The 25,748-nt window shown below is 41.6% G+C and overlaps 1 protein-coding gene and 1 long non-coding RNA gene across 12 annotated transcripts in view; both read left to right on the top strand.

Moving 5' to 3' along the window:
* Window positions 1–25,748, top strand: part of LOC121080478 (CUGBP Elav-like family member 4) — an 817,088-nt gene that overhangs the window by 451,752 nt on the left and 339,588 nt on the right. The gene's annotated exons all lie outside the window — the stretch shown is intronic.
* Window positions 2,179–11,908, top strand: LOC121080483. The gene is made up of 3 exons (XR_005825385.1): window positions 2,179–2,188; window positions 4,613–4,623; window positions 11,694–11,908. It is a non-coding gene; the product is annotated as an uncharacterized LOC121080483 (long non-coding RNA).

Below are 25,748 nucleotides of genomic sequence, written 5' to 3'. Positions count from 1 at the left end.
GCAGGCAGAGCCCAGAATAAGGCAGGGAGAGGAGAGGTGGCTCTCATTTGAAAAATACATGGTGTTTTCATCCTTGAGATGGTGTGGGGGAAAGGAAGGGGGCATGGCTCATCACTTTATCACTGCCTGGGCGCTCGCCTTGTCATTCAGCACTTTCATGAATGTAAAGAGATTGACCTTAATAATGTCACACAAGTACTGCATTGCCACTGACTTCAGACAGGTGACAGCAAGGAATTATAATGAGTTTCTGCAAAAGCCTTCATCACAGAAATTACAGGCTTTTTTCCTCTGAGCCTGCATGCCTTCCAACATCAGGATTTTGGTTCAGAAGATAGGGTTGGTGTGGTGTATGAGGCACGGACTTTGCAAGGATTGTGAAGCAAAGATCTTTATTGTTAGTTAGTTACAGCTTTTATAAGTTCATACTCTGTACACGCGCTGCTAAAAGCTTTATTATTGGTCAAGCTCTACTGTCCACGCGCCCAGTTCACTATAGGCTACTCTCTGCTGTTCACGCTGTTTCCTTATCTTCTGGAGGTGAGATCACATTCCTCTTTTTTGTCTCTGTTTCATCCAGGTTTCTTCTCATACTCCCTCAAAGTTATTTACCTCTTTGCTGCAGGATCTTACCTGCACATTGTCAAAGCAAGGCCACAGCTGCACATTATCAATGTCAAACAACCCACTGTTTCCATCCCCTACAGGTTGGGAGTTTGTCTAGGGAGAGAGACATACATTTTACATCATACTTGGACCCTTTTGCCCCTTTCTTTCTCTACTGTGTCCCTGGGGGTTTTTGTTTGGTTGGTTTAGATTTTTTTTTTTCTCATATACAGTCAAAAAAATTATTTTCCTACTGAAAGCAATATGCTGCTTGCAAGTCATTCTGTACTTCGACAGGGAGTGGAAGAAAGTTTGGCCCTTGTTGTGACTGTAAAAATTTAATTGGGTGGGAGGACGGGGACAATGACACACACAACACAACATGGGACACACATCTTCCTTTGTCACCATAGTTATCCAGACTGGGCTGTGAAGGTCTCCTTCTCCACCGAGGACCATGCCACATGGCTCTTTGGCCATCCTGATAGGTGTGCCCTGGTGACAGTACTCTCAAACATCATGCCTGCCTTCTTCAGGGCAGCTGTTTTGGTCTCAGTAGGGTGGACAACTGTTCCTGCAGCATAGCTTGGCTGCTCAGCACCCAGAGTGCCCATGGCTGGGACCCCAGGAAAGCAGGTTCAAGTTGACTGTCACTGTTGACTGTAAGTAGCATTAGTTTAGTCAGTTTGTGGTCATTTGTGTTCCAATTATTGCAGTAAAAATGGTAAAATTCTCCCAAATACAGTCCTTTAGACTGGTGCTCATGGCCAGTACATGTCTCATGGCCATTTCTTGCTTCTCCATTAAAGTTTCCATTGGGGTTTTTTTTAACAGATATTTTGAGAGGTAGTGAAGCTAAGCATTCCTATCCTTGGGATATCCTTGCATAGGTATCCTTGAGTTGAGGGCAGGAGAGTGCCTTGCTTTGTCACTCTCCATGCTGAACAGGATACTGGATGTGGCACTGTCTCAGTGTCTTCTTCTCTATGCATGTGTTCAGCTGATTTCAGTGGTGGTCTGCAGAGAGCAGTGGATATATGCCACACAAAATCAAGAATTACCTTCATTGAGATGTGAAAGGAGAACTGTTAGGCAGTCACTTTGTGCAGCTCTGCAAAGGTCACTTGTGTTCTTGCTGAGCATCTTCCAAAAACACTGCAGGAAATGGGAAGATTTGACTGCCCTGTTTTTTATTGCAGTTTGGGAACATGAGCTAGTTTCTCCATGTGACTCAAAAGTATAACTCTAAGTGCACGTTAACCTCATCAACTTTAGCTATTTAAAACAATTGCTGAAGAGTTTTGGTTGAGACAAGACATCAGCTGAGCTTTTGGCCAGTTCAGGCAGCTCCTACCTGATTCACTCTGCCTCAGTGTAATCATCCATACAACAAGGTCTTGCTTGAACTGTTAATTCCTAAATGGATTTTTTTAAAAAGACATTATGTGTGTTATCTGTGTAGTTAGCAGCTGTCATATGTCAGGATCAACTAAGCGATGATAATGCATGGCAGAATTATTTAAATTATACATGGGGTTATTCTTAAGTGGTTAAAAAAAGGATGTCTGTCACTCAAGCCCATGTTATCCCAGAGGTGTACACCTGCTGCTGGGTCTCAGGTGCATTCAGGACAGGCATTTGATCTCCTCCTGCTTTCATTCCTCTTCATGGAAATGGGTTAGTCCTTGTGAGGGCTGTTGTGAGACCAAAGTCCAGTTACAAAGTGCTCTGAGAAATAGGGGACTGAAGAGGAGTATTAATGAAGAGTGACCTTTTTCATTAAAGTGGCATGCTTACATTTGCCATAGTGTACTTTATCTTTCAATTGCCACTGACTTGGTTACTGGCAGGTGAATCTGTCACTGCTGACAGGTCTGCTGTGTCAATGCAGTTAAAGGGACACTGCCAACATGTGTTACCCCCTCAGGAATAAAAAGTAACTTACAAATAGTTTCAGGTGCTATGTTTGCCCTTGAGTAAAGTAGTAAGTAGACCAGTTAGTTGTTACTGGCTTCTTTATGATTATATGTTATTAGTAATTAAATGCAATAATAATAATGAATGCTGCCCTCAGGCTTGAGCAAACTCAGAGACTTGATCAATTCAGGCTGCTTTGTTTAGAATTCCTGTGTCTTTGTCTTCAGAAAAAAAACACCCTGATGTTTCACATATTTATTTTTATTCCTAAATTATTTTGAGTTACTGTTCACCAGTAAGGTATGCAGGAGTAATGCAGGAAAGGCAACTGATGAGTATTTTTACTAAGTGAGGAGCTTCAGAGCTGTAGATGTATGTCATGCACAATTACATGTTCTGAATGCTTTAGTTCAAGAGAGGGGAATGAGCTACATTTCATGTCTCTGAGGTTCTTGAATCTAGCAAAAGAGCAATAATTGTGACTGGATTACACCAGCTGCCTAGCTAAACACCTGTTGTCTTTATAGCAGAAACTTTCTGTATGCCTCCTTTCAATTCATTGTCTATTTCTTTTTCATTTGCTATTTCCAATATTAGAAGGATGTGATTAAAATAACTGCCATGCTGACTTTGAGCTGTGCATTGTCCTCTTCTATGTTCTCCATGCTGGCTCAGCCAGGATTTTAACACCACACAGCCACATCGGTGGTGGTGGTAAATATGATAAGAAGGAACAAAAATAATTAAACATATAACTTGGTGAACTCAACCTCATTCCTCTAGTCCCTCAGAGCAAGTGAGGGTAAAAAAGACTATCTGAAGAGATTTTAAGGGAATTGGAAAGAAGTGAAAGGGCTGGGTGGGTTGGAAAACATTTTTAGGATGTGTACAAACACAGGTTTGCAAAAGATAGTTAGAGGTATATTGTGTGGTGCCACATGAATTTTCAAGAGAGACAGATGCATATGATCAGCTTCCCCTCAAAAGAACTCTAATTGTTACCACCCACCACTGGGAGAAAGGCTTATCCCTGCTATGCTTTGAACAAGACAACAAGCTTTTGATGGAAAGAAAACCCATTACTTTACATCTTGCTGTAATGTATTTTAAACACCTTTATTTACCAGCAGTGGCAATAACTTCCTGTTGCTATCAAGGCATCACCAGCTAAAGGAATGTCTCAACTGACGGTGCATGAAGTCAAGAAGTTCTGCTCTCTCTGTCTATCTTTGCATAATTGACTCTGTGAATTATGAGGGTGAAATGGGAAGATCACCATCTTCCAAGGTAGCAAGCACCATCTGAGCAGAAGATAAGGACCAACACTGTACAGCTCAGTACAGCAGATTCTGTTGTCTCTTTTAATAACCACAATATTTCATCTGCAGAGACATCAACCAAAACCCCAAAAAATTAACACTAATGTAGCTAAGTCTACTGTTCTTTGCCAGGCTTTATCTCATCCTTGGCTAGGCTGAAATCTGATCAGTAGTGTAAATCCAACCTCTCTGTCTTGAGACAGATTGCTGACAAATTTGAGAACAAACATCAATTTTCTTTAGCTCTAAGTAACCTCTCAGATGTATTTCACTTGCATTATAAGTATAAAAAGCAGTGGCCAGTTAATGAACCTGGAGGGCAGGGTGCTTGGAGATATATGTTTTATTTATTTTTCCGCTGCTAAAGATAATGGGTTCTTCATGTAAAAGCGCCAAAAAACAGCTGAAGAAGACAAAGCCTACTGGACATACAGCAAAAAGTTCTCTGAGAAGACCCAGTGGCATAAGAAAGACCCTCTGAATTATCAGTTCCCTTATTTTTGAATCCCATTGCTTTTTTTTCTCCTGATTTTCCCTTATCTTTCCTTTCCTGTTGATATCTCTTTAATTGATTCCTGATTACACCAGTAACAAACTGTTATTTGCCAAACAATAGAACCAAGCTTCTCTCTTCGACTTAGGAAAACACATGCAGCTTGTGATAATTTCAGGAGGGTCAAACTGAAAAAGGTATAAAGAATATAAAATGATCTGATGGTAACTGGTAAAGAAGTAATCTGTACAGACTCTTTGTCGTGGTTTAACCCCAGCCGGTAATTAAGTACCACACAGCCACTTACTCACTCCCCCCCCTCACCCAGAGAGGTGGGGAGGAGAGTTGGAAAGGAATGCAGTACTCCAGGGTTGAGATACAACTGAGATAAAATAAAAGCAAAAGAACAATAATAATAATAACAATAACAGCTATAGTGAAAAGGAGGGAGAAGGGGAGAGGAATGAAATCCAAAGGGAAAGGAGAAAAGAAAACACACAATACAACTGCTCACCACTCACTGACGCTGACATATGCCCAGCCAGGCCCCGAGCAAGGATGGCCAGCCAGTCCCCAAGCAACAATCGGCAGCCCTGGCCACCCCATCTCCCAGTTTATATACCAAGCATGACATCCCAAGGTATGGAATATCCCTTTGGCTAGTTTGGGTCACCTGTCCTGGCTGTGTCCCCTCCCAATTTCCTGTGCCCCTCCAGCCCTCTCCCTGGCAGGGCCTGAGAAACCAAAAAGTCCCCAACCACACTGTTCCCACACTAAACCCAAAACACAGCACTGCACTAGCCACCAAGAAGGAAATTAACTCTAATCCAGCCAAAACCAGGACACTCTTCAAGCAACTACCTTGTTTACACTCCCTGGACTTTATACCACTAGGAAATCCTGTATCCTGCAAGAATTACAACGCAGTATAATCTGCAACTGAGTTCAATGTGTGCTTCTCGGAGTCATTATCAACTCCAGCTCTGTTTGCAATGCTTAGCATATAAATTATTTAAATAAAACTACATAAATCATTCACTTTTTCCCCCCTTATCTGCAGACTGCAGAAAGTTCAGCACTAGTGGTGTCGTGCTTTGCCAATCAGATAGGAGTGCTGAAGCTATCTCATAATATTGGCAGTGCCCAAATGACCATGAGACTTAGGAGGCATCTACCAAAAGCTGAATGATAATAACACTGGAACAGCTCATCACCAGTGACGGGCTGCTTTCTGCTTACCAGGGTAAATGAGGAGGTCTTTACAAAGGAATTACAGGAGAGATGTTTGTTATGGAGTTGGTACAAGCTAATCTTGTTAAATGCTTTCTGTTTTGCCTTTGGATGCACCCAGGGATTGTTGTTCTTGCTATGGAGAGAGAGAGAGAGAGAGAGAGAGAACGTCTGTCTGTCTCTCTCTCTCAAAAGCTAATCTGTGAGCAAGCCTAGTGCAGTGTCAAGGGACCCTCCCCTTATGAGACATCCTGACCTGGGTCCCTTCTCCCCTGATGAAGCATTTACAAGGATGAACAGGAATGTGGTCTTGGTCTTAATTCTCTTAATTTCACATTTCAAATATGATTTAAGTAAGCAGCCTCTGCCAGGTCTTCTGATTTTGCTCTTATTGATTTGTAAACCTGTGAGGACATGGTTGAGTGAGATTTCTGACTATGCCCAGATATTGATAGCTGTGGGGTTTGTGGGGGCCATATTTCAGCTGTATGAAAACAATTTATTTTGTTCATCACAGTCCCCATGGACCATCCATGTGATGGTTCAATACTGGTTTAAACAATACAAGACAAAATCCAAGACATTGATAACTACCTGTTTAGTCTTGAGTTAGTGTAGCTATCAAGGACTGATGTCAATCCAGGATGCAGGAGAGCAAGATAGAAAAACATATATTTAATATATTAACCCATTTGAATAACATATGGATGGCCATGGCATGATCCTTGTTGAAGGGAGAGGGGACTACAGATCATATGGCAGGAGGACATGATGTTAAAAGACACCTGCTGAGACATGTTGTGAAGTATCAGAGTGTTACTGAAATCTCGGAATGAAGAACTTATCGGCACCAATGTGATGTAGATAAGCAGACACTTCTTTATTGACGGCCGGGTGCGTGAGCGAGTCCTCTCACGATCAACGCACACCAGGTCCCAAAATCAGATTCCATATATAGAACTTATTCATACATATTCATTAATTATTCATGCATAATCATAACATTTCCCGTAAATCGTTTACATACTCTCCTCCTATATCCGATTCTGCGCAGTAAAGCGTAGAAAGGTCTAGAAATGGGTCTAGGGTACGATTTGGGTAGGTGGTATATGAGTCGGTGGTCGCGATCTCCCCCTGCCGGAATTACCTTTTACTAAAGTTCACGGTTTCTTGGCAGGCACCTACAAGCTGTTCCAGTCGACTCTCCCCAGTTCCCATTAATCTCATATTCTGACATTTCAATACACCTCTGCATACAGAAGACTGGTTAAATACAAAGGAACCTTTCAACCCTAGAGTTATTACCTATGTTTTCACAATAGTTCCAGGCCCTTCTTCTAGCCTTGGTACAGGACGTACAGAAGATCTCATAGCAGCTTTTACTGTGCAACTATAAGTTTCATTAAAAATATTTCTTATCCTTCTATTTTTCAATTTTATAAAATGATTTTATAAAATCAATTTATCAATCAAATAAAGTCAATCAATCTTAACTTATTAACAAATCGATAACAAGAGCAGCATCCCCTTCATTGCATGTCTTGAAGCATTGTATAGACCAGGTGGCAGTAATACAGGGGAAGGGGTATGGCCTGTTTTGACACTTCAGTGAATTTGAACATGCTAGAAAGGCAGGCCCAAGGTTCAAATGATTTGAGTGTGATGGAGGGAGTGTTACCAAAATCTCGGAATGAAGAACTTATCAACACCAATGTGATGTAGATAAGCAGACACTTCTTTATTAATGGCTGGGTGCGTGTGTGAGTCCTCTCACGATCAACGCACACCAAGTTTCAAAATCATACACCATATATAGAACTTATTCATGCATATTCATTGAGTATTCATGCATAATCATAGTATTTCCTGAAAATCATTAGCATACTCTCCTCCCATATCCGATTCTGCGCAGTAAAGGTTAGAAAAGTCTAGAAATGGGTCTGGGGTACGATTTGGGTAGGTGGTATATGAGTCGGTGGTCGCGATCTCCCCCTGCCGGAATTACCTTTTACTAAAGTTCACGGTTTCTTGGCAGGTAACTACAAGTTGTTCCAGTCGACTCTCCCCAGTTCCCATTAATCCTATATTCTGACATTTCAATACAGTTCCTACATACAGAAGACTAGTCAAATAAAAAGAAATCCTCTCCCCAGTCTACCCGTAAATACTGTATCCAATTATCTTCAATCATCTTGAATCTTAAGTCTATTATCTAAGTTCTAATCATTCCTACTAGGTGGTTCTGACCTATTCTTTTGGCCTTGCTACAGGGCTGTACAGAAGATTTCATAGCAGCTTTTGCTGTGCAACTACAAGTTTCATTAAAATATATTTCTTTTTCCAAATGATTTTATAAAATCAAATAAAGTCAATTAATTCTAACTTATTAGTAGATCTGTAACAGGAGCAGACTGCCACCTTTCTGATGGCACAATGAGTATCATGATATTTGGTGTTTTTCCATTTACCCACAGACTTTGCAAAGTATTCACACATATAACAGCCTGTTTTTCTTTAATTTAAGTAGTAAAAGATTACATTTTGATTACAGAATTGTAGAGAATGTCTGGCAAACCTAAACCCTTAAAGCACAGAAGAGCAGAAAGAAAGCAAAATTACCCAAAGTAATCCTTAAAAAACCAAAGCAGAACAAAAAGCATTTTATTTTACTCTATCCTCATGATTCAGGTCAAACAGGGAGAACAGATGCTCCTATCTATTTTTTCAGCAGTTTGGGGTTGCTGAAATACAAGCAAGTGAGAGATATGTCATATTCATTAAAGATGGATGTGGCATGCTGCTTTCTTTTTAGGCCACCAAGAGATGACATTCTGTGTGGTGATAACGAAGAGAATAAGATGTTTCTATTGTTTTCGTGCTTGTCTGTATTGAACTAGGTAGATGTAACCACCCTGGAGACACTGTATTTACCTCTCTTGCCTTATTTACTTTGTTTCTTTTATTTCAATTCAGGGGACTAGGCTGGAATTGACATTTCTTTCTATTCAGCAGCCACCTCCTCTCAGTGCCAGGTCTCTGGGCACTGAGTTAAGCCAGACTGTGAAATGGACCTGCTGTAAAGAGTATTGAGGAATTGCATAGATAACACAACATGGCTTGGTTCACCGAAGTGAACAGAGCAATGAAAAGGGGCTTTCCCCCTCTGAGAAGTCATTGTATCAACAAGGGGAATGATTGTGGGGATGACAGTTGTGAGACACTTGTTGCTAAAGACACTTTTCCACAGATGCTGCTGAAAGGATTATGCCTAAGCCTTTTCCTCCCTACCCTCACTCCTGAGGTAGTCTGATTTAATGGTGGTGAGTGCAATCACAGAGCTGAAGATCCCTGGTGCAAAACACATTAGAACAGCAAAATTCCCCAAAACCCTCGTGAACCAGCCAAGCCCAAAATGGCCAACTATGTGGGAGAGCTTTTCCAACTTGGCCAAATGGGGTAGACACCCTCCCCAGGACTACTCCAGTGGTTCTTAAATGCTTTGTTACCTCATCCTGTGTAGCCAGGAGGCCTTACGTGAGAAAGATGGGATGGGGCTACCAATAAGCCACAATTCTCTCAAATAGTTCAGTGGTTTTATGTGGTAGTTCAAAAATGGACCCTTTTTATTCTGTTTCCATAACTTTATTCATGCAGATGATTTGAAGAATAAGTCAGCAATATGCAGGCGAGTGGAGGTTATCTTTATTCAGCAGCGCTGGGTGCATGGGGGATTGCTCCACCAAAGTCATGCACACCAAGGGGACTTTTCAGTCCCCCCTTTATACAAGTTACTCATACCTATTCATTAGTTTTCCAAGAAATTGTTTACATATTCATTACAATTCTGAGAATTCATTTACATATCTTGTGCCTGCGCAATGTCCTTGAGGAGTTGTCTCTATAAAGTCTCTATTCCTTAGCGGCCATGTTTAAAGTCTCCATCTTCGCCATGATGCATGTACAACAGGAATCTAAGACAAAGTGTCCCTTCTAAAGATAACCAACCCAAGGACTTAGCAGTCTGTGCATCTGTCATGTGGCAATAAGGGTCCTTGGACTTTTCCCGACTTTTAACTAAACATAGGTGTGTCATCCTTTAGATAAGTGGTGCAGCATTCACTATTCAAGACCTCAGCAAAACCAACCATATTTTAAGCAGCTGCCAAAGGAGGAATTCTTTGAATTATTAAGTCTGCATTGCTGCAATCGTACAACTTTTCACATTTCCACCATGGCACTATTTTATTCTCCTTCTCTCTCAATTAAGTTGCTTTATCATTGACTGAGGGTAAAACTGCAAAAGCTTTTCCATCCCAAGTAAAACATCAAGGAGTTCTGGCCATGTACTGAAGTTGAGAAAATATGGATATGGACCTAAACCGAATCCCAAACTACTTCTTTTTCCTGTAGAGTTTGATTATTCTTTTCACATTTTGTCTCTGATATCCATACACTGGTGTTTGTTGTAACCATCTTAGGGTAATAACACCATCCCTTATTTCCTAAACCTCCATATAATCCAGGTTTTGCTACAAATCGTCCTTTACATTCCCAAACGGTTGAATATACTGGTGATTCTTCCCCAACTTTAACCTTTTGTAATTCCCAAGTCTCCCTAGGTTCCTGTTTACAAGTCATTGTCCCATTTTCATATTCTAATTTGGTCAGATTCATAGTTAAAATTCCCCATGGAATAGATTCACCTACTGCCCTCGGTATTGGTAAATAAGCAGTAATCTGCGTAACATTCTGCAAATTGGCAAATCCTTTAATCAATCCTAACATCAAATTTTTCTCAGACATATTTTGGGAATGTTAATCACTTGTTCTGTTTCTAGTTGTCTTTTGTTCCTATCCACCAAGTCAGCACTACTTTCCAGCATAAAATCCAAAGAACAATCAGAAGCTGATATGATAAATTAGACATGTTTCAGAGTCAGTTTTAAAGTTTCTGGATCACGGTTAACAATCTTCCATGGAGTAGGTGCTTTCTTCATCCGAGTATAATGTATCCAAGCTTCTGATTCTGCAATCTTGATAGCTGTAAAAGTGGTTAACAGTATCTGGAAAGGTCCCTCCAGCGCTCCTGCAAAGGTTTGGAGGTCCACGTCTGTTGCAGAATGGCTGTGTGATCACGGCCATGACTCCCTTGAAGATCTTTGTGAAACAAAGTTAGCGTAAGTTAGCTGAAGCAGGCCTTGCAGCTGTGCTGAGGCATGCTGATAAGGAAGCTGAGAAAAACACACTGACCTTGTGCCTAATGTCGTAAATAACTTTGAGGAATTCGCGTAGACAAGAGAGAAAAAAAAATATATGTAGCTAGCTAACCGCAGAAACCGCAAGTAGGAGGACGTATGAAAATGTAACCCTTTAGAGCTTAACCAATCAGCAGATGACTAGTAGGCATAATTAACTGGAACTGTATATAAGACATAATCGTGCCGTAATAAATCGAAGCTTGCTTTATGACTCATATTGAGTTTGCCCGCTTGACTTCCTTCACCATCAACAAGTGGCGCCCGAACAGGGACTGACGCCTTCATTATGTTCCCGTGAAGAGAGGACCCCCACTCCTCCTTCAGTGGACGGCGTGCTCGTTGAGGCCCCGGTTGCAGCATCCGGGAAGCGGGGGACTGGCTCCGAAGATATCGTTCGCCGTCTCCCCGCTTGGACCTTCGGCAATAAGGCGGGGTCTGCCAGCCGAGAAGGAGGCTACCTAGCGAAATTGCTGCTCTGGACCAGACAATAGGGAGGTCGCGGAAATCCAACCTTGCCGGACAAGAAGGGGGGCGAAACTACAGAGTGCGCGCATCATGGAAAGAGAGGTAGCCTTTGAATTATTAAGATGCTTTTTAGAAAAGCAGGGAGTAGGCCCTTTAAAAGATCTGGCCAGATTAATTACTATGGGAAAAGCGAAAGGGTTTTTTACAGACCCCCAAAAAATGTTTGAAGTAGAGGAGTGGCGTGCGTTTGGAGACTGCTTGTGGGACTTAGTTATAGATGATGATAAGGCAGAAAAAAAAAAAAAAAAAAAAAAAAAAGAAATCACGGCGTGAAGTGACTAATTGTATAAAAAGATATCAAGCAGAAAAGCGCCTTGCTGCGGCAGCAACAAGCCAACTTGCAAGCACAGATCCTAATGCAGGAAAAATTATGCCATGTGAAAATCACATTCCAATACCCCCTTTATCATAAACAGTGCCCTCTGTACCACCTATAGAGCCCACTGCACCACCTCCAGACCCTTCGTGTCCTCCGCCCCCGCCCTCCGGTGCAGTAGCCTTGGGGGGGCCAGAGGGTGGAGACACATCTGACGAAAGTGCTGCTGAGGAAGAAAATAGCAGTGGGCAGTCAATACAAAATTCTAAAAAAAAAAAAAAACAAAAAAACCAAACAACACAAAAAAAACCCCCAGTAAATAAACTGTTGTGTTCTACGCGCATTAATTGGCAAAAAATAGCACAAGAAGCGGCTGCTCAGGGAATATTTGATATTGCTGAGCAAGTCAACCCCCCACAAGCTTTCCCTGTAACGTATTGGATGAATGCCGCTAACCAAAGACAAGGAACCTGGGAGGCTTTGATTGGAAAATATTAAGTCAGTTACGTAGTACAGTGAATGAGTCAGGCCTCCACAGTGAGCCCACCAGATATACCTAACTTTATGAAAGGGCCGTTATTGCGCCAATGTATTTTGGAGAATAGTAACAGTTACACCAAAGGAATTTTAGTAACCCTACCCTTAGATTCTTCTGTAGAAACAATGCTAGAGCGAATGAGTCGGGTGCCAGTAGGTCAGCAAGCCTTGCTAGTGGAAGCAATCCAAGCAGTAGGGAGAGATTTAGTGCAAGCCCAAAGTCAGGCCTTTGCAGCGCTTGCGCCTCTGCGCCCCCCTGGGGCTACCGCGCCCCTGAAGCCAGCGACCACCACGTGCCGAGACTTCCTCTGCTATCGATGCGGGAAGCCAGGACATACCCATGACCGATGTCGACAACGTCAAGTGTGGTGCCGAAATTGCCAGCAAGGAACCCACAACACCAACGTCTGTCGGCAGTCAGGAAATGGGAAAACGAGCACGAGGAGCCGCAGCGCGTCGACCCCAATCGCGACTCCTGTCACCTTCACGACACCCCCTCCAGGAGACATGACCACCCTTATCGGCAGACACCATGTTACAACCCGCCACCCGAGGGAGCCTCGGCCTGGACCTGGCAACAGCAGTAGATACAACATTACTTGACAACCGACCACAAAAAATTGCAACTCATGTCCGAGGACCTCTGATAATTAATGGACAAAGTTATGGTGCTCTATTATTAGGGTGGTCTTCTGGTAGTTTAAAAGGGCTGTTGCAAAGTGTGTTGCTTATAGTAATAATTGTTATCATTGCACTCGTATGTTTAAGCTGTGCTCTCTCTTGTATTCGAAAATTACTCGAGCGTGTAACTGCACAAGTTTTGCTTGCGCAAAGAGAAAAAGGAGGAATTGTTGCAGAATGGCTGCGTGATCACGGCCATGACTCCCTTGAAGATCTTTGTGAAACAAAGTTAGCGTAAGTTAGCTGAAGCAGGCCTTGCAGCTATGCTGAGGCATGCTGATAAGGAAGCTGAGAAAAACACACTGACCTTGTGCCTAATGTCGTAAATAACTTTGAGGAATTCGCGTAGACAAGAGAGAAAAAAAATTATGTAGCTAGCTAACCGCAGAAACCGCAAGTAGGAGGACGTATGAAAATGTAACCCTTTAGAGCTTAACCAATCAGCAGATGACTAGTAGGCATAATTAACTGGAACTGTATATAAGACATAATCGTGCCGTAATAAATCGAAGCTTGCTTTATCACTCATATTGAGTTTGCCCGCTTGACTTCCCTCGCCGTCAACACACGTCTTCACATAGACATAGTCTCCTGGTTGAAAGTCATGCACTGAATTCTCCAGGGATAAAGGTCTATTCCAAATTACTGCACTCCGAATTGCAGCCAAAGTTTTCCCTAAAGAAAGCAAATAGTTATACACATCTTGTTTTCCTTTTACACGTATGTTTGGATTTGGTTCTGGAGACTCATATGGTTTTCCATATAATAATTCATAAGGACTGACTGAGGTTCCACTCTTTGGCTGTACCCTGATTCATAATAATGCCAATGGAAGTGCTTGAGGCCACTTTAGATTAGTTTCTTGACAAATTTTGCTTATTTGTCTTTTTAAAGTCTGATTCATCCTTTCTACCTTCCCACTAGTTTGTGGCCTCCAGGACGCATGTAAATCCCAAGTAATACCCAATACTTTGCTAATACTTTGGACTATTTCAGCAACAAAGTGTGGACCTCTGTCAGAAGAAATTCCAATAGGAACTCCAAATCTTGGAATTATTTCTTGTAGTAACCACTTCACTACTTCTTTTGCTTTTGTGGTGTGACAGGGAAGAGCTTCTGGACATCCTGTTAAAGTATCAACCCCCACCAGGATGTACCAGTACCCATTTTGTCTAGGCAACTCTGAAAAATCTACTTGCCAATAATCTCCAGGTTCTATACCAGATTTCAATCTACCCATTTTAACTCTTTTCTTAATCACTGGATTATTTTTCAAACATACTTCACATTTTGCAGTTATCATTTTAGCTATTCCCAACATTTTAACTGATACTACTTGTTTCCGTAAAGAAGCTACTAAGGTTTCTGCTCCCCAGTGACATTCCTGATGTCTCGTTTGGATTATTCTCTCATCAGAAGAGGTGGAATTACTACCTGTCCATTAGGAGTTATCCACCATCCAGCTAAGTTTTTCTTAGCATTTAATAACTGACCCAATTTGTCATCTTCTTCTGAATATTTGTTTTTTCCCTGGGAAGGGTTACTGTTATAGAAGGAATTACTGCCATCTGTAACACTTATTTCTTTGCTACCTTTCTTGCTGTTTTATCAGCCAAATTATTTCCAGCAATTTCTTTTGTGTTCCCGATTTGATGTGCCTTACAGTGCATGATTGCTACTTGATCTGGTTTCTGAACTGCTTGCAATAATTGTAAAATTTCCTTTTGATGTTTAATGTTTGATCCTTGAGAGGACAATAGCCCCCTTTCTTTCCACAAGGCCCCATGGACATGTACTACCCCAAAGGCATATTTTGAATCAGTCCAGATATTTACTTTTTTGTCTTTGCTTAATTCTAAGGCTCGAATTAAAGCGATGAGTTCCGCTTTTTGGGCTGATGTAGTACTCGCCAATGCTTTTGCTTCTATAACTGTAGTCTCTGTTGTTACCGCATATCCAGCGTATCGGACTCCTTGCTCCATAAAGCTGCTCCCATCTGTATAGAATTCCCAGTCTGGTCGCTCCAATGGTATGTCCTTCAAGTCTTCACGATTGGAGTAAACATACTCGATGGTAACCAAGCAGTCATGTTCCAGTTGTCCTTCTTCCTGTATGGAGCTTAAAAACACTGCAGGATTTACCAGGTTAGCTGTCTTTAGAATCACATCATCTTGTTCAGTCAGTACCACCTGGTACTTCATCACTCAGCTCGGAGTCAGCCAATGTCCCCCCTTTTGTTCTAAAACAATTATCACCATGTGTGGAACATAGACTGTTATTGTTCTTCCCAAGGTCAATTTCCGAGCTTCTTGTATGAGCATCACTGTTGCTGCCACTGCTCGAAGGCAGTTTGGCCACCCTTTACTCACTGTGTCCAGTTGTTTAGAGAAATATCCGACTGGTCGTTTCCAGCTTCCTGTCTTCTGAGTTAACACGCCCAGTGCAAGGTGTTGCCTTTCATGAACAAACAACTGGAAATCTTTGGTTAAATCCGGCAGTCCCAAAGCCGGTGCAGACATTAAGGCACATTTTAACTCTACAAAAGCCTTTTGCTGTTGTGGGCCCCATACAAAGGGAGAATTCTTTTGAGCCTCGTACAACGGTTTAGCTCAAGGGTCCTCAAACTTTTTAAACAGGGGGCTGGCACACAGATGAAGTGGCAGGCAGTCATCTGCGGCTGCTTGGTTTCCCCCCCTAACCCCCGGTGGGGGAGGGCGGGGGGGTGTCTGTAAATACTGGGGGCTGGATTGAGGACCCTGGGGGCCGTATCCAGCCCATGTGCCGTAGTTTGAGGACCCCTGGTTTAGCTATTAGCCCATAGTTCATGATCCAAAGGCGACACCATCCTGTCATTCCCAAAACCGCTCTGATTTCATGACTATTTCTCGGCTCAGGTATACTGCAAATGGTTTCTTTACGATCTTTTCCTTATTGTCGCTGCCCTTTTGAAATCTCAAAGCCCAGATATACCACAGTCTGGCAGGATATTTGGGCTTTCTTCCTGGATACCTTGTACCCATTTAGTCCAAGAAAATTCAAGAGGTCAATAGTCACCTGTATACAAGTAAACCTTTCTTCTGTAGCAATCAGTATGTCATCCACATATTGTAAAAGTAAATGTCCAGGCCTTGATTTGTCCTGTTTCCAGATTTCAAGCTCCTTTGCCAGCTGATTTCCAAAAATTCTTGGACTGTTTTTAAATCCTTGGGGTAATCTTGTCCATGTTAACTGCATCTTTCGCCCGGTTTGTGGATTTTCCCATTCAAAAGCAAACAGTTTTCTGCTTTCCTTTTCCAAAGGTATACAAAAGAAAGCATCTTTCAAATCAAGCACTGTAAACCACTGATAAGTCTCCCTTAACGCTGTTAACAACGTATAAAGATTTGCTACTACAGGATAAATGTCATTAACTATTTGATTTACTTCTCTCAAGTCTTGCACTAACCTATATTCACCTGAGGGTTTTCTGACTGGTAAAATAGGAGTATTATACTCAGATTCACATTCTTCCAAAATTTTGTACTCCAGAAATTTATCAATCAATTTCTTTAGTTCCTGTCTCACTTCTGGTTTGATTGGATATTGCTTAATTTTCACTGTCCCTGCTCCTTCCTTTAAGTCTATTTTGACAGGCTCTGCTAGTTTCTATTTACCAGGAATATCTGTTTCCCATACTGTAGGGATCACTGCCAAATCCACCTCCGGCGGAATTTCCTGCTCCTTTACCTTTTCTTGTATCATCAGGATTTCTCCCGTTTTTGACTCAGGTCTTTTCAAGAAAAGTTCTCCTTCTTCAAAAACAATTTGTGCATTTAATTTGGATAACAAATCCCTTCCTAACAAGGGTATCGGACATTCTGGTACATACAAGAATTCATGTGTAATTATCTTATTTCCAAATTTCAAATCCAGGGGTTGCAGGAATGGCCTGTTTTCTTCTTTCCCTGTTGCTCCTATTATATTGGATTTTTTTGCTCCATTTTTTTTCCTTTACAGGTATTTAATACCAAAAATGTCGCTCCTGTATCCACCACAAATTTAACTTCTTTTTCTCCCAGCTTAATTTTAACCAGAGGCTCAGCTGGGTTCCCCTCCGGTCCCCTTCAATCATCTAAAGCCATTACTTTGGCTATCTCCTGATGAACATTCCTATTTTTAGGACAATCCCTTTTCCAGTGTTCTTCCTCCCTACACAAGGCACACTGATTTATTCCTAAGGAAGTATTAAAATTCCGATTGCCACAGTTCATAAATCCTCCCCTTCCATTGAATCCTCATCCTCTTCCTCTGCCTCTTCCTCTGCCTCTTCCTCTGCCTGCCGTCTCTGTCATTACGGCCAGTAATCTACTTTCCCTAATTTTTCTTTCCTCTTTTTCTCTGTTATTATATACTTTCCATGCTGCCTCCAGCATTTTATTCAAACTTCTTGAATCCTCTCCCTCATGTTTCTGGAGTTTCTTTCTTATATCTGGTGCTGATTGTCCCATAAAAATCAAAGCCAATTGTATCTGAGCTGCCTCTGTCTCCACTCTCAAATCAGTATATTTCCTGGCAGCTTCCTTCAGTCTCTCCAGGAATGCTGAGGGAGATTCATTCTTGTCTTGTCTCACTTCATATAATTTAGACCAATTCAAAAATTTAGGCATGGCATGTTTAACTCCATATAAAATCCATTTCTGATACCGACTCAGTCTTTCTCTGTGCCCCACATTATTTGGATCCCACTGCGGATCCCCAGATGGAAAATTCTGCTCTAATGTTCCACCTGTTGTTCCACTCAACACAGCCACCTCTGCCTGTGCTTTGCCAGTCTTTAATACCATCTGCTTCTCTGTATCATCCAACAAATTATCCAGGATCACCTATAAATCACTCCAGTCCGGGTTCTGTGTTCTGATTATAGTATCTACCACTCTGCCCACTCTTTCAGGATCTTCTCTATAAATTCCTGCTGCCTGTTTCCAAGCCATCAAATCCACAACTGAAAAAGGCACTTTCACATACACTGGCCCATTATTACCAACTCCCTGTCACAGGGGAGCTATTGTTTGTGCCTGTTGTTGAGTTCTTAGGGAAACAGGAGTATGAATTACAATCTCGGACAGCCCTCCTCCACATCCTCTATTCCACTACTCTCTGGTCCCTTCACCTGTTCCTGTTCCCTATATTCTCGACCTCAATTCCTTTCTCTCCTAGGAGGGGATATATCTAATTCTGGTCCTTCATCAATTTCAGAGGCAATTCTCTTCTTCAAGCAATCCTTCCCAATCTCACAAGTTGAACAACATTTTTTCACTTTCTTATTATCAGAAGTTATAGCCATTACCAAACTATCTCCAATAGTTAGCTTGCATTCATCCTGCCAATCCTTTCTCTGTCTTAAGTAAAAGAACAAATCCACATATGGCATTTCACTCCATTTCCCTTCTCTTTTACAGAACAGCATTAACTGCAGAATAGTGTTATAATTCAGTATCCCATTCATGGGCCACTTTTCCTGATCATCCAATATAGAATAGTGTTATAATTCAGTATCCCATTCATGGGCCACTTTTCCTGATCATCCAATATATACAGAGGCCACCAATGATTACAATATTCAATCATCTGACTCTGTCGCAGATCATCATGTAAATCTCCCCAATGTGCCAATAAACATCTCAACGGAGAAATTTTCGGGATTTTGTCATTTCCAGCCAGATTACCCATACTTTTACTTTTAAACAACTGAGTTAACTTAGATGCCATGGTATAATCACTTTACAATACAATACACAATCACTCAAATGACGTGCGGAAAGCAGACTCTACAATCTGTAAGATTGTAAAGTAGGTATGTTGATTCAGCGCTGGGCAGCACGGGGGGGTAGTCCCGCCAAAACCGTGCACGCCTGACACGAAAACTTGCTCTGTTTTTATAAGGCATCTCATTACATATTCATAATGTGTTGCAATACGCCTATACATATGCATTACCTATCCCCGCTTCATATTAAAATTAGTTCTGCGAGCCATTTCCATATTTTTTTTCTCGACTGAGTTTGCGCAGTGTCCCCTGGTGGTGGTCATCAGGGGTCCTGAGGATGAAGGCAGGCGAGTCTTCCTCGTGACCTCCCACATCTGGCGCAGGCTCAGTAACGTCCTAGTTTTTGTCCAAACCGCAGAACTGGCTTTAGCTTGTTCTTGCAAGGTTGTGATTGTTCTTTTGACTTATATGGTCATAAAGCTGGACTTATATGGTCATAAGGCTCTTTACTCCCGTATACCTTATCACAACACCCAAGCAAACCATGTAAGATCTGGCAAACAGCTAAGCAGACTATTATTACCCTAAACAGCTAAGCAGACTGTCATAATCGTTAAACTTTACCCTATCTCTTAACCCCCCTCTCTCTCACAAATCTGTCACTCCGATCCACAGATCCGAACTCCACACTCGCTTCGTGCTCAATTGTACATCTCACCCTTACAGCCACACTCACACTTTTCTACAATTGTTACCTTAAATATAGGTAATATAACACAATATTACACACTTCTTAATTCTTACTCAGTATACCATCAAAAAAAAAAAATCCACAAAATAACACATGAAAAACTTCTAACTTCTTATTAGAGGCACTACCTTAGAGAACACTACAGCATATAGTTTCTCTTGTCTCTGCTATTGTCCAACCATGCAATAGCTTTCTCTTGTGTCTTACAGGCTTCCTAGGCTTCCACTTCCACAAGGATCCTTTTAGTCCAAGTGCACAGCTTTTGCCACATCTGACAGGCAGACATATGGGACTCAAACCCACTGCATGGGACTCTAACCCACTTCCTATAGTGGGACTCTAACCCACTTGCTACAATTACACAAGAAGTGTCTTACCAAAATCCAGGGAACGTCGCAAAGAGCCTTACAGATCGGGGATCGATGGGTATCCCCGAAAAATACTCAGTGCCAGCTGGAACCGATCAGATCCCTGACTCCTCCGGTCTCTCTCAACGAGGTCCTATCTGGGTCGCCAAAACTGTTACCAAAATCTCGGAATAAAGAACTTATCAACACCAATGTGATGCAGATAAGCAGACACTTCTTTATTAACAGCCGGGTGCGTGAGTGAGTCCTCTTACGATCAACGCACACCAAGCTTCAAAATCATACACCTTATATAGGACTTATACATATTCATTAAGTATTCATGCATAAACATAGTGTTTCCCGAAAATCATTAACATACGCTCCTCCCATATCCGATTCTGCGCAGTAAAGGTTAGAAAGGTCTGGAAATGGGTCTGGGGTATTATTTGGGTAGGTGGTTACACGAGTCGGTTTTCGCGATGCCCCCTGCTGGAATTACCTTTTACCTACATTCACTGTTTCTTGGCAGGTAACTACGAGTTGCTTCATTCGACTCTCCCCAGTTCCCATTAATTCTACATTCTGACCTCTCAATACATTCTCCTAGGCTACACGTAAATACTGTATCCAATCATGCATTCATTCATGAAACTGTTATCTAAGTTCTAAACATTCCTACTAGGTGATTCTGACCCTTGGTATGGGGTTGTATAGAGAATTTCATAGTAGCTGTCTGTTGCTATGCAAACACAAATTCCACTAAAATATTTCTTATAACTGTATATTCCTAATCAAATGTGGTTAATTAATTCTAACTAATAGCAGATATGTAACACAGGGAGCAAGCAACTTCAAAACACTTGTTTAAGTAAAAAGATTAGGAGAAAAAGAAAGAAAGAAATCCTTTCTATTTTTTTTTTTTATTATTATTTCTGGGAGCTGGGGAGCTCAGCAAGAACAGAAAGCTATCTTCTTTTTCTGGCTTATATGTCTTGGACCACATCTAATTGGTTAAATCAAGCCATAATAGTATTTAAAGGGAAAAGTCACAGAGTTGTTAGGTTAAGGAACAAGCATGTTGGGGCAGGATGAACTTTGGGGATATCCAGTTTTAGTGGCATGTTTTATTTGTGCTTAGAGAAGACCTAGTCCTTATGATAAAGAATGGATGCATCTGTCCAGCAAAACATTCATCAGAGATTGAACTTTAGTCCAAGCTGCAGAGTAGGCTTGTCCATTTAGTTCTGGGGTTTGACACCTCTACTCTGATGCCTCTTTCAACCATATGCATGACTCCAATTAGAGGAGTAAGCTTTGAAATATTTTGCACACCTCTACCACTGCATTACATCTCAGTCAATAATGATGCAATATTAAAGGGTAATGACACAGCCATGCAAAGTAATGAGCACAAGGATTTTCTCTCACTGTTTAGCTATTTACTAATCAATTGAATTCAAATCCATCAAGTCAAAAACAGCGGGAGTGAGCTAAGTCCAAGAGGGGCCAAGATGCATCACTGTAATGTAGTGGTTCTGCTCAGCTGGCTCACAAAAGTCTAAGCAACCACATGAGGTAAATTTTGCTCAGGGTCTGAAGACAGAGCAGAGCAAAAAAACCAAACCTGTAAATGGACTTATAGAGTAAAAAAAAAAAAAATTATGAGTAAGGAAATAGATGAAACTAAGAATACTGTTTGGGTCTATGTAGAGTGTCCTGGTTTCAGCTAGGGCAGAGTTAATTTTCTTCTTAGTAGCTGGTGCAGTGCTGTGTTTTGGATTTGGTGTGAGAACAATGTTGATAGCACACTGATGGTTTTAGTTGTTGCTGGGTGATGTTTATACTAAGTCAAGGACTTTTCAGTTTCTTGGGTCCTGCCAGTGAGAGGACTGGAGGGGCATGGGAAATTGGGAGGGGACACAGCCAGGACAGGTGACCTGAACTAGCCAAAGAGGTATTCCATACCATATGATGTCATGCTGAGTATATAAACTGGGGGAAGAAGAAGGAAGGGGGGGACATCCGGCATTATGGTGTTTGTCTTCCCAAGTAACCATTACGCATGATGGAGCCCTGCCTTCCTGGGGATGGCTGAACACCTGCCTGCCTATGGGAAGCAGTGAATGAATTCCTTGCTTTGCTTTGCTTTGCTTTGCTTTGCTTTGCTTTGCTTTGCTTTGCTTTGCTTTGCTTGGGTGCGCAGCTTTTGCTTTACTATTAAATTGTTATATGAACCCTTGAGTTTTACATTCCTTTCCGATTCTTCTCCCTATCCCTCTGGGTGAGGGGGAGTGAGCAAGTGGCTGCATGTTGCTTGGTTGCTGGCTGGGGTTAAACCATGACATGGAGAATCAATTAAGGCATGTGTGTTGTTTCAGCAGAGTAATTAATACAGGTGCATCTATTTCTATAGACTTTGTCTGAAGAGTGCAACTCCAATTTACAATCCTTCCTCTGAGAATCTCTAAAGGCTCAGAAAAGATCTATGGTTCTCATGAGCTGCCCCCAGAGAAGATTAGGATGGATAAACTTAATTTACAATCAGGCAGAAAGTGAAACCCAGATAAATCCTTAGATTAAGCAGCAGAATGAAAACAGGAGCCAACCTGTATTCCCTCCTTGTGAAACAGAGGAAAAGCTTGGATGTGCTGCAAGCAGAGCCTGAAGACCAGATGTGGCCAGGAAAATTACATTTAGAAAAAGTGAGAGAGATTTTATCTTCTTTTTTTTTTTTTAATTGGAAATGCGGGTTAAATGTCCAAATTGCTGCTCAGAGGGGGAAAAAGTTGGTGAGGACTTCTCAAGCTGGGAAGTAGAGAGGCTCCCAGCATGGGGGTCGGTGTTTTCGCTTCTTCTACCAGGCAACTTCAGGCTGATGTCATAGGACTCTTCTGCACCTTCATTGTTTCTTATTTCCAGTGGAGGTATTGATAGTCACTCCTCTAAAAAGCAATGAGGATGTCTTTTTCTAAAACAGCTCCTAGGATCTTGCAGTTTTGCAAAGATATTTACAAAATGGACCCTGCCAAAGGTATATAGACCTTGAAGCAGCCCATAATAAAGGTGGCAAACTTTATCTGGCTGATTGTCACATGGTGAAATATTTGGCTTTACTAAACCACAGGCATCCTGCACAAGCTGCAACCATGCAGCCAAAAGGCAAATACACACCATATCCCAAGAGCAGTGCTATGTTAGGTGCTGCCCTAAAAACTATTCTCAGGTACCTGAGCAAGGCTGTGGGGGAAGAACACAATGGAGAGAAGAAGGAAAATCGCTGGGACTCCAGAGATGGGTGGTCACAGGTCCTGGGCAAGGGAGGTGTGGAAAACAGAGCATGAAGAGAAGGGATGAGGAGGTGACAAAGTATTTGTTCTTTTAATTTTCTTTTCTTAGAACTGTTTATAGGTGTAATCCTACAACTACAGTGTAAATCCTGCACAAGCTGTAGTGATTATTGCAGCTGGAAAGCTCTGGGTGGTTTTGTAACCTCTGTGCTTCAGCTGCTGAAAACCAGGAGGGTAGAGGTGGCCTGTAGCAAAAATCCTGATCCAAAACCCCAAAGATTTTCCCAGCATTTGCTGCCTCATGAGCAGTGTCCAAAATGAGGGGGAAGGAGGCACTGCTGTCTCCAAAACCACTTTCCTCTCATGATGTTCCCCCTATACTGTGTGTGTAGGAGAATGTTGTGTGCTCTGATCCAAAAGCCAAAACTGTGTAAAGGCCCAGGTTGCTGTGAGCACAACTTGGGTACAGCTTTTAATTCCAGCTGTCCTATGTCACAAGCAGGCCCACCTGGCATGTAGCAGCACACTTGCCTGCAGCATGGCAGCCAAAAGCAGGGGTGAGACCATGTTGTGCCATGCCATACATCCCTAAATACTTTGGTGAACTGTCTTTGGGCTCACATGGGGAGTTTGCTCAGGGAGACTGACCAGTGTCTCAGATAGAGGAGGCCACATTCAAGGCTCAAAGGCTCAAGGTCTTTTACAAAAATTTTATTTCCATTTTCTTTTTTTTTTTCCATTGAGACCAATTAATGATGGGTAGCAAGTTGTCCCATCATTTTAGAGTTTCGGACTTGCTGGTAGAGCGTCCCCAAATTCTTGACCACACCAGGGTGCCTCTGCTGCTCTTGCTAGCTGTGTTGGTGGAGCTTCCAAAAAGAGACACAGGATATGTGAACAGAGGGAGGTCATTTTTTTAGCAGGTTTGATTCTTGATGATTTCTTAAAGTGATGCAAATGAGTCATGCAGAAGCAGTCTTCTGGCAGCATTGCTGCATGCAGGGCATGGTTTTGCCCATGGAGCGGTGCCAGCTCAGAGAGGAGGGAACATGAGCACATCCCTGCAGTCTCCATAGCTAAATGGGCTGCTCATGCCTTGGGATGCATCTGTGCAGCACCTAACCCAATGAGGCTTCTAACTGCAACAATTACAGAAATAAAATATAATAATAAAGTAAATAGTAGAATTGTCTTCTGTAATGTTATTCTCTGGGCTAAATGAGATGCCAAAAATGAAAAAGCATCTTCCAAGTGATATTAAAATATCTTTCACTTTTAATAATTTAAGGGACATACTAGTGAGAAAGATAAGGAAAGTTTAAAATATATTATTTTTTCAGCCTGATAGTCTCTTCCTCAGACTCTCTCCTTTCTGATCCACTGAAGACTCATTGATATATCCTAAAGCAAAGCATTTTAGTAAGTTATTGGGACAAAAATATGTCCTCTTTATTTTCTTTTATTTAGTAAGTTTGCCTTTAGAAAAATTGGTTTGCTTTGGGAGTTTTTCTTCCATAAATAAATTTCCTTCCTCCCTCTTTCCTTCCTTTCTTTATCCCTTCCTCCTATCTCTTACTTTGCTCCCTTCCCTCCCTCCTTCCATCTCTCTTTCTTTTTCCTGGTTTGAAAAGCCCTAGACTGTCTCTTTCAGTGTTAAGGACAAACTGCCAATAATTTATGTTATGTGATATGAAAACAATTACATTACACTATAAATTATAATATGAAGGAGACAACAGAGTTCTATTGCCTACCTCTCCCCAGAGAAATCTTAGAAGGATGGCATCAAACTGTTTGCTGTGAGGGGGAGAGGCTAGAGGGGGAAGAAGAAATATAACAGATAAAATGTATAATCAGTCAACTGGCAATAAGAAAATTTTACTAATGACTAAAAAGAAAGGTTACTTCTGTATAGAGCTATAGCAATTTCAAATTTGGACACCTGGGATGGTGTCATGCTGCCTCACGCTGGAACAGGAGCTGTGTGGAAGAGCTGTGTTGTGTGTGTACTGTTTTTATTTGAGGGGCTCTTGGATTTTATGCTCCCAGAGAAGTCCCTGTAGGAGTCAGGTTCCTTCATCTGATACATTTGTGTTATCTGTCTTCCGACTACTATTTAATTCAGGCTCTCTAAAAATTTTCACATGCTGTCCCTTCTACCCAATCTCAGCCTATGTGCCTATCTCTTCCTTAGATATGATGACACCAACAGAAGTTTGGACAAATGAACTGTTTTGTGCAACAGGTTATAAATTGTTGATACAGAGAGGGTCAATTTACCCTGGGGTGGAATAGCTGGTGAAGCTGCTGTTTCATTCCTAGCTCATGTCTAGTGAAATAACTGTTTGAATCCAAAACTAAACCCCAAATTTTATAATACTACAATGTTAGTGGAGAAGTTAGAGTCCTTTCTGGATATCAAGTAATGAAATGGGATGAGTTCATTGTAAGAAAGGGAATATTTTTGTGATGGATCAAGAATGAGAATATGTCTATTTTCCTTTAAAGGTAAAAGAAATAAAATACAGAAAACCAGATTATTATTTTACTTTTCAAAAAAATGGAAACCCAAACCCATATGCAACATCCCATTCAATGAAGAGACAAGCAGTTTTGGGTGCCTTATTGAACTGACCTACAGAAAAAGCTTCAGAGCTTCAAGCCCAGAAAAGTCCCTGATAAGATGTGAAATGCAATGGAAGAATCATTTAGAAAGAACAACAGAAAAGCTG

Source organism: Falco naumanni, chromosome W, assembly GCF_017639655.2.
Source record: "Falco naumanni isolate bFalNau1 chromosome W, bFalNau1.pat, whole genome shotgun sequence".
Classification (NCBI taxonomy): Eukaryota; Metazoa; Chordata; class Aves; order Falconiformes; family Falconidae; genus Falco; species Falco naumanni.
The sequence above is the reverse complement of the archived record's forward strand: the minus strand, read 5'-3'. Positions and strand labels throughout refer to the sequence as shown.